The following is a 13,389-nucleotide window of genomic DNA, read 5'->3' on the forward strand; positions in this document are numbered from 1 at the left end:
CTTGGGCACAGTGAAAGTAAAGATAAGTAAAAATCAAACCTACATTTAATCTAATTCCTTCATCCTTTGCTTTCTTAACTTTTTCACACCATTAGTCATTAGCAAAAATGGTTTGTTGTCCCACTGCTTCCTGGTCCTCAAAGAGGTGATTAAGCAAACCGTCCTCAGAACACTGGCAATGTGCACCATGGGTGTGTACATGGTTCCAAGACAGGGGCTAAAGCAAAGACACACAATGACCTGTCATCAAATCATTGAACTACTTGCCCTAATCCAAACTTTCCTTGTTCATTCTAGTTTTGTACTATAATCTTTCAGAATGATTAAAAAATTTTATACCCCCAGGAGGCTTTTAATACTACTCATTAACAACTGTTTGGATTGGCTGCTCCTTTTGTTTTAATCCAGCACTCATTACTCATCCCATATCACCAACTAGCAAGCAGTACTAGGGGAAAATAGATAAACAGTTCTGAGACTTGAGATGCAACCAGAGACTGCCAACTGTGTGAAAATCCCAAAGTTGTGCACCACATCTCTATTTTACTGAAGATTATCCACTTTTTCCATGAAAGGGGTTAGTATGCTAATCCCTGAAGTGAGATGGGCAGCAACACTGTATGAAGTCTAGTGGAAATGGAGCCAAGGGAACTGGGGTCGTCTTAGTTCTGCCACTAACTAGTGTGGCCAAGCTACACTAATTCCTTTTTGAGCCTCAGTTTCTTCATCAGTAAAATGCGTGGATCAGGTTAGAAAAACCTCTAAGAAACTTTCCAGCTGTCATGATGATCCTAAGTGAAAGAAAAGAAAGTGAAAGTATTCATTTTTTCCTGCCTTTTTTTTTTTTTAAAGATTTATTTATGTATACAAGTACTGGGTACAGTCAGAAGTGCGGGAGGGTGAGAGAATTCACCAGAGCCAGGGCGGGAAGCAGAGCAGGCAGAAGGACCGAAGTACACTGCTGAGGGGAGCAGTGGGCGGCAGGAGAGGTCTGCGCACCATGGGAGACCCTCCTCCGGTGGCCGGGGAGCAGCTGGGGATCGAACCAGCGCTGCAGAGGCTGCGGGCAGCCCAGTGCTCAACCGCTGCGCCACCGGGGAGGCCCTTTCCTGCCTTTTTTATCTAAGAAAACAAGGATGCATGATATTGTATCAACATACAGTCAAAATTTTCAAGAGCCTTAGATGTACAATCTGACTCAAAAAACCCCCAAAACAATGTGAGTTGTTAGTGTCACTTAACGCTTACTACCTTTCTCAGGGTCCTTTCCACTCTGCAGCTGTCTTGTTTGCTAAAGGGTAGGGTTTCAGGTAGAGGCCCTGTGAAAACACCTGTGAAAGTGAGCTACCTGGTTATTCCTTAATCATGTGCCCTACATAACCTACAAAGACCTACTGCATTAAAAAGTCCTTCACTTGGAATGATTTTTGTGAAAATGGAGATACATTTAATATGTCATCTCTATTATCCTCCTCAGCTCCAACTGCCGCCATTTGCTGGCTCTGTGTCAGGAGCTAAGAATCCAAGAAACAGAAAAATAAAAAGCCCCGGAAGGGCTGAAATCCTAATGTGAGTAGGAACACGAGTCCCCAGACTAAACTGGGCTGAGCGCGGCGCTGAGGAGCGGCCACGGGAGGTCCACTTAGGAGGCAGGTCACGACGCTCCAGCGGCTTTCTCCTCTGGGGCCTAGCCCAGCTTCGAGCTAAGGAAAGGGGCCTCCCGACTCGCACACGGGGCACCTGAGGACCAAAGAGAACGAAACTTGCCGGGGTGAGTGGGCAGGGCCGGGCGCCAAGCACACGCCATGACGTCAGAGACAGGGATTAGGGAAGCACCCGGAACTCGGGCGCGCGGGAGCGGACTTGATATCGTGACGCGTCGCGGGAATTGCCATGACGTCAAGATCCTCGCTCAGTCAGAGGGGTCGTTTCGGCCCCAGAAGCCTCCCATCCGGCCCCAAGCCCGGCCCTCCCCGGGAGAAAACTGCCCCACCCCCCGGCGTTCCGAGGCCTTTCCAGGGGCTCCATGACGCCACTCCCATTTACTGACAGCCTAGGAAGGTGGAAGGAGGTGAAAACCGAAACCGGTTGTATTCCCTCCGCCTTTTCTCGGGGCTGGAAGCCTGAATTTGAGGAACCTGGGCGCCCAGCTGCCCCTAACTGCCCTCGTTCTCTTCAGGGACTCACCAGGGGAAGCAGCCAGCGGCAACGCAGCAGCAACAGGGCAGGGAAGGGATCAGGGGCGGGGCTAAAAACCCCTGGGAGCGCTGATCCCACTGGCCCCGCCCAAACGTCATAACGGCCAGCAAAGCCCACCCCCACCGCGGGGCAGGCTGGGACTTGTAGTGTTCAAGTGAATGGGCCCAGGGCCGCCCACTATCCTTTATGGCTTTCCCCGACGGGTGCAGCCATCCCAGTTTCTGCCTGTCATCATTCCCAGCTATAAAGAAATCACTTAACTCTGTAAAGGGAGTGCTCTTCCTGAGTAAAAATAAACTCAGCTAAGTCAGTTTAGAGAGAACTCTCCATCTTTGATATCTGATCAGTCCCTAATCTACTTTCAGCAAGAATCCTGTTTTCTTATTTGAATTGATTCATGGGAAACCGGTTATTTTACAACTCTGAATTGTAGTTAATTGATAAGACAGGCAATTTCTATTTGGTCTGATAGAGGTTTACGGTTTTCCCTCTTCCTGGTGGAATTTTGCCTCCATTTAAAAATTCTTTTTAAGATAAACACATGCAATTTGCAGCAACATGGATGGCACTGGAAGGGATCATGCTCAGTGAAATAAGCCAAAAAGAAAAAGAAAAATACTGGATGGTCTCACTCATAGCAGGAATCTAGAAAACTTAAATAAGGGACCAGGAAAATGAATGACTATAAGAAAGTGAAAATCAAAATCAACAAAAAACTATGAACCAGAGACACTTTTTGGGGGGCGGGAGGGGAGGGATTGGGGTCAGAATGGGGGGGTTGCAATTGTATGGGGAATATAAAAATAAAATTTATTATAAAAAATATTGTACAAAAAAAATAAAAATTCTTTTTAACAATCTTTTTCTCAGACAAATCACGCTGTTGCTTTTTTGAACCAATTGAGTCACCTGAGTATATGATAGATTCCCTCACTGAGCAAGTTAAATAAAATCTTTAACATGCATTTGTATATCTGTTATGCCTTTACCTTTTTTGGGAAAAATTTCTTTACATTTTGTTTACATTTTTTATGTATACAAATACATGTTTCACATAATTATAGCTTTTACAAAAAAACTGTTTTCACTTGCTACTATTAGATTAAAAAAACTTTCTACATTACTATAAAACTTCTACTTACTTTTCAGTAAGTGATTCTACCATATTCATTCTCTAACCATTGAGTAAGTTATTCATAAAGCAATTAAAAAAGAGATTCTGGATGTATTTAACAGTTTTGGAAGACTAGATCTGACTACATATTATTATTTTTACCACACAAAGTATTACCAATTTGTAAGAGGACTCCATAACATATGCTCATTTCACACACATACATATTGTTTGACTCACCAAAGAATAAGTGTTAGTGGGAAGTGTATGTTCCAAGCACGCTGAAGAAGAATAAAATGGCAACGTAAACTGCAGAAATTCCTTTTGGTGCGTGTAATGCTTGTATCAGTCTTTCTCTGTGTCTCGTTTGGGTCCCAGCAAACTGCTTTACACATGGGAAGTGCTTGAGAAATACACCTGCTATTTCACCTGCAGACAGGCACTTTCCTATGGACCTTGTTTCTAAGAGTCACCCACACCAAGAAAAGGATGCCCTAACAACCACCATGAACTGCCCTTTTCAGGGAAAGCTGTTTTCCCCAGAAGGTAGAGGGAAGAGGAAGAAGTCTGGAAACTTCACTGCTTTTGAACAAGCTCAGAGGAACCTTGCTTCGCCCTTGTTTTCACAGGGCCTCTACCTCTAACCCATCAGATACATGGCAGAGTGGGAAAACTTAAAAGAGGTGCTGGGCAGCAATGTGGATTGCCATCTGGCCAATTATAGTAGTAAGAAAGTGTGGAGCAAGGAGTGGTGGGTTCCATGAACCCACGACAGGTGTTTGACCAAGTGATCTCACTTCTCTGGGCCTCAGTGTCCTCCTCTGAAAACAAGGGGGTATCTAAGAGCTCTTTTGACTTGTTAAGAACCTTGATTCTGTGATTGTGCACATTTCTACAGCATTCTTTCACAGGATGCAGATAAGCAAATCCTGGGTATGCAAGATTTCCCCATCTAAGCACCTGTGCCCCTTGCCACTTCCTACCCCATTCCTGATACATAGACTAAGACTCTCTTTTGACTGACACAGGAAGACAGGGTTTTCAGAAGGGACTTTGGTTCGGAGGAACAGAAGCAGGATTCTCTCTTTTTTTCATTAGCTACTTAAAGAAAGAATCCTAAACTGGGGAACAGAGTTTGTACGTTAACTATAGAGCAAACAACCTTCTGAGAGTTTTGTTATGTCTTATTTAGTCAGGTGGCTGCCTTAGAAACAAAAGGACAGTGAAAACAACAGTCAAGGACTGGCCTATTTATTTATTTTTTCACACACTCTTGCCTCTGTGCTGGAGCTCAGAGAATGAATATAATCTAAATTTTTCCATGACTGGAGAGACCCTCCAACACACTTCATACCGTTCACACCCAGGCTAAGAAGGTCCCTTAGTGTTTGCCATGTGGATTTTTCTGTTTCTGGTTTGCCTGGCACAAATCACCAAGAGCTCTGATTTCCTGGCTGTCACTCTCCAGGCCTAGAGGGGATGCCTGACAGGGTCAAAGCCCATTTTGCTCTACAGTGGGGGCAGCCCTACTGTTCACCCTGTGTTTGTTCCTGTCAACACTCCTGAAAGGACAGTGGTGCCAGACTCTGGCCTATTAGCTCCCGTTGCAGTGAACCCTCTCATAAATAAGCAGTTGTCAGGGATTTTAATGGAAACCCTCTGGAAGCCATAAATCTTTGCTGCTCCCTCCTGCATCCTCTCCCTCATTTCCATCACAATATCACTCCAGAGGGACCTGAGACCAAAGCGTGAGCTTGGCAGAGCAGATTGGTAGGACACTGGGGAAAGAAAGAGCCAGGATGGGGGAGGGGAATAGAGCAGGGACAGTTGGTCTGAGGGAAGCATCTGCTGGGTGGCCAGTTGATGGTGGTCCCCTGCCCCTCTCCTCACCCCTCTCCTCCTACCCCGGGCCTTGGAAGGAGAAGGAACAGGATAGCCCAAGGCCACCTGAAGGGAAAAGAGCAGAGACAGGAATGACGGAGAGGTTTCTGGACGAGCTGCAGACAGCTGCTGGTTCCACTTTGGGCCCTGCAGCATGGCTGAATGTCAGTGTTTGCTTGGGTTTAAACCACGCCTTTGCTTTGAACCTCCTGTCTGGGCCAATCAGCATGTGAAGTGACTGCTTCCTGTTAGGAGAAATCTTTTCTTTTTTTAAAGATTTATTTTATTTTTATTTATTTATTTATTTATACAAGCACTGGGTACAGTCAGAAGCGCGGCAGGGTGAGAGAACCCACCAGAGCCAGAGCAGGGAGCAGAGCAGGCAGAAGGACCGAAGTACACTGCTGAGGGGAGCAGCGGGCGGCAGGAGAGGTCTGTGCGCCATGTGGGACCCTCCTCAGGTGGCCGGGGAGCAGCCGGGGATCGAACCGATGCTGCAGAGGCCGCGGGCAGCTTCGCAACCCAGTGCTCAACCGCTGCGCCACCGGAGAGGCCCAGTTAGGAGAAATCTTTCCATCTACCGTTTTAGTTCTGAAAGGTAACCAAGTTTATTCATAAGCATATGAGAACACTCTGTAGTGAGTACTCTCCGATTAGCTGGGGATAAAGATTTATACCTTAGCTTACTAAGGGAGAGGTAAGCATTTAGGGTTTCAAAGGACAGCAAGTTCTGATGAGACTTGTTTACACAATTTTGGTGGAGTGTCCATCTGTCCACGGATAGAACCTCCCTGCCTGGAGATGAGGGGCAGGGTGCTGTGGAGCTGACTGTTTAAAGCTCTGTTTTATTCAGATAAGGGAAGTTCAGGGAGATTTCGTTCTGCATCTGCTAGAGGACTTTAAAGTCCCTTCCCAACCATTTCCCCAATATCTTAGCACAGTATGAGGTCCTGGGCTCACTCCTGAGACACAATATTTCCAGAGAATCTGCTAAAAGCCTCTGTCCTGCAGGGAACTTTCCTGGATAATCCAACATGCTCCACCGTGCAGCTGCAGAGCCTCCGTTTGCCATTATTTCTTTGCCTATAGGTTTTCTGAGAAGGTCTTCTTTCTCTCCCCTTTTTGTGTCTTGCTTCAACTGTCCAAAGAGTTCTATCCTCAGTGGAGACTGAAGATCCAGTGAAGTTTTTTTTTTTTTTTTTTTTTTTTCTTTTTTTTTTTTTTTATAAAATTTTATTGTTATATTCCCCATACAATTGCAGCCCCCCATTCTGACCCCAATCCCTCCCCTCCCGCCCCCGCCCCCCTAAAAGTGTCTCTGGTTCATAGTTTTTTGTTGATTTTGATTTTCACTTTCTTATAGTTATTCATTTTCCTGGTCCCTTATTTAAGTTTTCTAGATTCCTGCTATGAGTGAGACCATCCGGTATTTTTCTTTTTCTTTTTGGCTTATTTCGCTGAGCATGATCCCTTCCAGCGCCATCCATGTTGCTGCAAATTGCATGTGTTTATCTTTTTTGAATGCTGAGTAATATTCCATGGTATATATGTACCACATCTTCTTGATCCAGTCATCTATTTTTGGGCATTTGGGTTGTTTCCAAAGCTTAGCTATTGTAAACAGTGCTGCTATAAACATAGGGGTGCAGGTGTTCTTTGGAATTGATGTTTCTGTGTCCTTTGGGTAAATACCTAGGAGTGGAATTGCTGGGTCATATGGAAGCTCTATGTTTAGTAGGTCCAGAAATCTCCACACAGCTTTCCACAGTGGTTGGACCAGTTTGCACTCCCACCAACAGTGCAGAAGAGTTCCTTTTTCTCCACACCCTCGCCAACATTTGTTGTTGCTAGTTTTTTTAATATGTGCCATTCTCACTGGTGTAAGATGGTATCTCATGGTAGTTTTGATTTGCATTTCCCTGATGACAAGTGATGTTGAACATTTTTTCATATGCCTGTTGGCCATTTGCATTTCCTCTTCAGAGAAGTTTCTTTTAAGCTCTTCTGCCCATTTTTTGACTGGATTATTTTCTTTGTTGTTGTTGAGACTCATCAGCTCTTTGCAGATTTTTGTGATCAGTCCTTTATCATTAGTGTTGGGTGCAAAAATGTTCTCCCAGTTGGTGGGGTTTCTCTTTGTTTTTGTTATTGTCTCTTTTGCTGTGCAAAAGCTCTTTAATTTGATATAGTCCCAGCTGTTTATCTTTGCCTTCACTATCACTGCTTTGGGTGATGTGTCTGTAAAGATGTCTTTGATGTGCAAATCACGTAGTGTTTCGCCTATATTTCCTTCTATATATTTTATGGTTTCAGGTCTTATGTCTAGTTCTTTAATCCATTTTGAGTTGATTTTTGTGTATGGTGTGAGGTGGTGGTCAAGCTTCATTCTTTTGCATGTAGCGACCCAGTTTTCCCAGCACCATTTATTGAACAAACTTTCTTTGCTCCAATGCATAGTCTTTGCTCCTTTGTCAAAGATTAGTTGACCATAAACCTGTGGGTTTATTTCTGGATTTTCTATTCGATTCCATTGGTCTGTATGTCTGTTCTTGTTCCAATACCATGCGGTTTTGATGATTATGGCTTTGTAGTATAGTTTGAAGTCTGGGAGTCTGATGCCTCCATTCCCTTCTTTTTTTTTCAGGAGAGCTTTGGCTATTCGGGGTTTTTTGTGATTCCATATGAATTTCATCAATAATTGTTCTATTTCTTTGAAGAATGACATTGAAATTTTGATTGGAATAGCATTGAATCTGTATATTGCTTTTGGAAGGATGGCCATTTTAATAATGTTTATTCTTCCAATCCATGAGCAGGGGATGTCTCTCCATTTCTTTGTGTCTTCTTCTATTTCTTTTAACAGTGTTTTATAGTTTTCTTTGTATAGGTCCTTTACCTCTTTTGTTAGATTTATTCCCAAATATTTGATTTTTTTTGTTTCAATAACAAAAGGGATGGTCTTTTTGATTTCTTCTTCTTCAGATTTATTGTTTGTGTATAGGAAGGCTACTGACTTTTGCGTGTTGATTTTGTATCCTGCCACTTTACTGAACTGATTGATGAGTTGAATTAGCTTTTCTGTGGAGTTTTTGGGGTTCTCTATGTATAATATCATATCGTCTGCAAATAGTGATAGTTTGACTTCTTCTTTTCCTATTTGGATTCCTTGGATGTCTTTCTCTTGTCTTATTGCCCTGGCTAGGACTTCCAGTATTATATTGAAAAGCAATGGTGAGAGTGGACATCCTTGTCTTGTTCCAGATCTTAATGGAATTGCTTTCAGCTTTTCACCATTGAGAATGATACTGGCTGTTGGCTTGTCATAGATGGCCTTTATGATGTTGAGGTATGTTCCTTGTATCCCAAGAATTTCAAGGGCTTTTATCATGAATGGGTGTTGCACTTTGTCGAAAGCTTTCTCAGCATCTATTGATATTATCATATGGTTTTTATATTTCTTTTTGTTGATGTGTTGGATAACGTTGATTGATTTTCGGATGTTAAACCATCCTTGTGCCCCTGGAATGAATCCAACTTGGTCGTGGTGAATTATCTTATGGATACATTGTTGGATTCTGATAGCTAAAATTTTATTCAGGATTTTTGCATCAGTGTTCATTAGGGAGATTGGCCTGTAGTTTTCCTTTTTTGTGTTGTCCTTGTTCGGTTTTGGTATTAGTGTAATGTTGGCTTCATAGAACGTGTTTGGTATTGTCCCTTCCTTCTCAATTTTTTGGAAGAGTTTGTGAAGGATAGGCACTAATTCGTCTCTGAATGTTTGGTAGAATTCATTTGTAAATCCATCAGGTCCTGGGCTTTTGTTTTTGGGGAGGTTTTTGATTACCATTTCAATTTCGCTAATTGTAATTGGTCTGTTTAGGTGTTCTATTTCTTCTTTATCTAGCTTTGGGTGATTGTAGAGTTGTAGGAATTTGTCCATCTCCTCTAGATTGTTAAACTTGTTTCCATATAACTGTTCATAGTAGTTACTGATTATTCTTTTGATTTCTGCTGTGTCCGTTGTGCTTTCTCCTCTTTCATTGATGATCCTGTTTATTTGTGCTTTCTCCCTTTTTTCCTTTGTGAGCCTGGCTAGGGGTTTGTCTATTTTATTGATTTTTTCAAAGAACCAGCTCTTGGTTTCATTGATCTTTTGGATTGTTTTTTTAGTTTCAATTTCATTTATTTCTGCTTTGGTTTTTATTATTTCTTTTCTTCTACTGGTTTTGGGGTTTTTTTGTTGTTCTTTTTCTAGATCTTTGAGCTTCGAGATTAGGTTGTTTCTTTGCGTTCTTTCTTGTTTCTTGATGTGAGCTTCTATTGCTATATATTTTCCTCTTATTACTGCTTTTGCTGCATCCCATACATTTAGGATATTGGTGTCCTCCTTGTCGTTCAATTCAAAAAATTTTTTAATTTCTTCTTTGATCTCCTCCTTAGTCCAATGGTCTTCCAGTAGTGTGGTTTTTAATCTCCATGAGGTAGGAAAGTTCCTTGCCTTCTTTTTATGGTTTATTTCTAGTTTGATGCCTTCATGGTCAGAAAAGATGGTTGATATGATTTCAATCTTGGTGTATCTGTTGATGTTTGTCTTGTGCCCCAGTATGTGATCGATCCTGGAGAATGATCCGTGTGCGCTTGAGAAAAATGTGTACTCCATTTTTTTGGGGTTTAGTGTTCTATAGATGTCTGTTAAGCCCAATTGCTCTAGGTCTTTATTTAGAGCTTTGGTTTCTTTACTTATTTTTTGTCTTGTTGATCTATCCATTGTTGATAGTGGTGTGTTGAAGTCTCCCACTACGTATGTGTTTTCTCTGATGTCTGTTTTCAGAGAGGACAACAGTTGTCTGATATATTTTGGTGCTCCTTCGTTTGGTGAGTATATGTTAATGAGTGTTATTTCTTCTTGAAGTATTGTCCCCTTGATCATAATGTAGTGACCATTGGGGTCTCTTTTTATCTTTTTGAGTTTGAAATCTGTTTTATCTGATATAAGTATAGCTGTTCCTGCTTTCTTTTTTGGTCCATTTGCTTGTAGGATTGTTTTCCATCCTTTAACTTTGAGCCTATTTTTATCTTTTGTAGCTAAATGTGTTTCCTGGAGACAGCAAAAGGTTGGGTTTTGTTTCTTAATCCAGGCTGCAACTCTGTGTCTTTTTATTGAAGAGTTTAGTCCATTTACATTTAGAGTTAATATTGATATGTTAACATCTGTATTTGCCATTGTGTTTGTCTTTCCTTTGATTTTATTTATTTATTCTTTTAATAACTTTTTTTTTTTTTGGCCTTCTTTCATTGTTATTCGTCGCTCTGAGGTTCTGGCTTTAGGACTCCTTGTAGTATTTTTTGGAGTAGGGGTTTAGTTGCAATGAAATTCCGGAGTTTCTGTTTGTCTGGGAAGGTCCATATTCTTTCTTCAAAGAGGAAGGAGAGCTTTGCGGGATAGAGTATTCTTGGTTGGCATCTGTTTTCTTGGAGTCTGTTGACTATGTCCCTCCACTCTCTCCTTGCCCGTAGTGTTTCTTCGGAGAAGTCTGATGTCAGCCTGATTGGTTTTCCTTTGAATGTTATCTGTTTCTTCCCTCTTGCCAGCTTCATTATTTTTTCCTTGTCCTGGATTCTTGGGAGCTTTACTATTATGTGTCTTGCTGTATTTTTCCTTTCGTCGTGGAAGTTTGGTGTTCTTCTTGCTTCTTGTATATCAATTTTCAGCTCCTTCTTCACATTTGGGAAGTTCTCTTCAATTATCTCTTTGAATATTTTCTCTGTTCCTACATCTCTCTCCTCTCCTTCTGGTATTCCTATAACTCTTATATTTCCTTTCCTCATGGAGTCAGATAGTTCCCGAAGTCTTTCTTCGTTCTTTTTCCTTCGTACTTCTCTTTCCTTTTCTGTTTTGGTTCTTTTTATTTCTGTGTCTTCAAGATTACTTATTCGTTCTTCCATTTCATCTATTCTGCTTTCATTGCTTTTCCCAGAATTCTTTAGTTCTTCCATTAATTCTTTGATCTCCTGCATTTCTTTTACTTCCCTCTTTAGGGACTCAATTTCTTTCTTCTGACCATTGTTTTCCCTCTCTAGGGACTCAATTGCATTCTTCTGATCGTTGATTATTTTTCCCTTATCATTGTTTTCCTTTATGACTTCTGTCAGTTTTTTAATCACGGCAATTTTAAATTCTCTTTCTGGAAGGCTCAGAAATTCTTCCAAGTTATTGTCGTTGCAATCTGGGGGCTGGCTTTCTTTTTGTGGTGTGCTTTTTCTCTGGAGAGTTGCTAGGTTGCGTGTGGTTCTTCTCCTCCCTACTGTCTGTTTTCTAATTTGCCGTATGCGTTGGGACACTGTGTTGTTGGGACTTGCCGGCATCTTGGGTGGGCTTCTCTGTTCCCCTCTGGTTCTTCCAGGAGTCATCTGTCAGTTTCAAGCAGCCTTTACTGGAGAAAGGTCCCTGTTCTAAAATGCCGATGTGGGGACACACTCCCCTGTGCGCCTGGTCTGCCCCGGCGGTGGGTTCCTGCTCCCCTCTGGGCTTGGACTGCAGGCCAGAGGGTGTCTGGCGTGGGCGAACTTCCCCCGCTCACCTCTGGCTCCTGAGGAAGCCTTCTGCAGGTAGTTTTTACTGAAGAAATGTCCCTGTTCTAAAATGGTGATGTGGGACACACTCCCTGCGCTTCTGGTCTCAGGCACACTCTTCTGCGCGCCTGGTCTGCCCCGGCTGTGGGTGCTCGCTCTCCCTGTGGGCTCAGACTACTTGTTCAGAAGGGGCCCGGTGTGGGCTAACTCCCCAGCTGGCCACTAGCTCCTTCAGTAGCCTGTGCTGGGGTCAAGTCGCTAGGTGGCACCAGAGATCTCTCCTAGAGCCCTTGGGGAGCTGATTTTCCACCCCGTGGGACAGGGAGCAGAGCGGGGATGGTAGGGTACACCTCAACGGCTTTGGGGTGCTGTGTCTGCCTTGTGCCCCACCGTCGTGGGGAACCCACGCCCCTAATTTCGTGCCCCGGGTCTCAGTTCCAAAGCCCTCAGTTCCAGGACGCAGGCTGTAGCCCAGATCAGTGGCGCGGGAATGGCGCCTTTTGAATCCAGCTCCCCTGCCTGGGCGCCTTGTTCCTGCTCACTCAGGGAGGGCCTCCGCCCGGGTCTCAGTTCCAAAGCCCTCAGTACCAGGACGCGGGCTGTAGCCCAGATCAGTGGCGCGGGAATGGCGCCTTTTGAGTCCTGCTCCCCTGCCTGGGCGCCTTGTTCCTGCTCACTCAGGGAGGGCCTCCGCCCAGGTCTCAGTTCCAAAGCCCTCAGTTCCAGGACGCTTTTTTTTTTTTTTTTAAGGTAAAGGGATATGCTTTATTATTGGCTGAAATATCCTGAGATCAGAAGCTGCTACTGGGGTAGGGATTCAGATGAAAGGTAAAGCTATTGAATGTCTCTTTGTGGGATTTTCTAATGAAAAAATAATAATTATTCTGGTAACAGTGGATTACAACTGTTATTGTTTTGGGGGTTTAGGATCTCCCCCTTCAGGTGTTGTTACTACCCACCACCCACGCACCCATAGTCCACCACCACAGTCCATTGTGTTCACTTGCCACTTTTCTCAACCCTCCTCCACCTCTGGTAACCACAGTTCTACCATCCGGTTTCTAAGGTTTGTTATTAGTTTTATCTGACCTTTTGTTTTGTTTCTCTTTATTCCATATATACATGATACCATCCAGTATTTATTTTTCCCCTTCTGATTTATTTCACTTAGCATAATCCCCTCCAGTTCCATCCATTTGTCACAAATGGCAAGAGATTGTCTTTTTTTTTTTTTTTTATATAGAGACATGTTTTATTTATTTATTTGTTTTTTTTTTTTTTGTTTTTTTTTTTTATACATGCACTGGGTACAGTCAGAAGCGCGGGAGGGTGAGAGAATTCACCAGAGCCAGAGCGAGGAGCAGAGCAGGCAGAAGGACCGAAGTACACTGCTGAGGGGAGCAGCGGGCGGCAGGAGAGGTCTGCGCGCCATGTGGGACCCTCCTCTGGTGGCCGGGGAGCAGCCGGGGATCGAACCGGCGCCGCAGAGGCCGCGGGCAGCTTCGCAACCCAGCGCTCAACCGCTGCGCCACCGGGGAGGCCCAAGAGATTGTCTTTTTAAGAGCTGAGTAGTATTCCATTGTTTATCTATACCTCATCTTCCTGATCCACTCATCTGCTTT

This window comes from Talpa europaea, assembly GCF_964194135.1.
Source record: "Talpa europaea genome assembly, chromosome: 7".
In the NCBI taxonomy this organism is placed as follows: domain Eukaryota; kingdom Metazoa; phylum Chordata; class Mammalia; order Eulipotyphla; family Talpidae; genus Talpa; species Talpa europaea.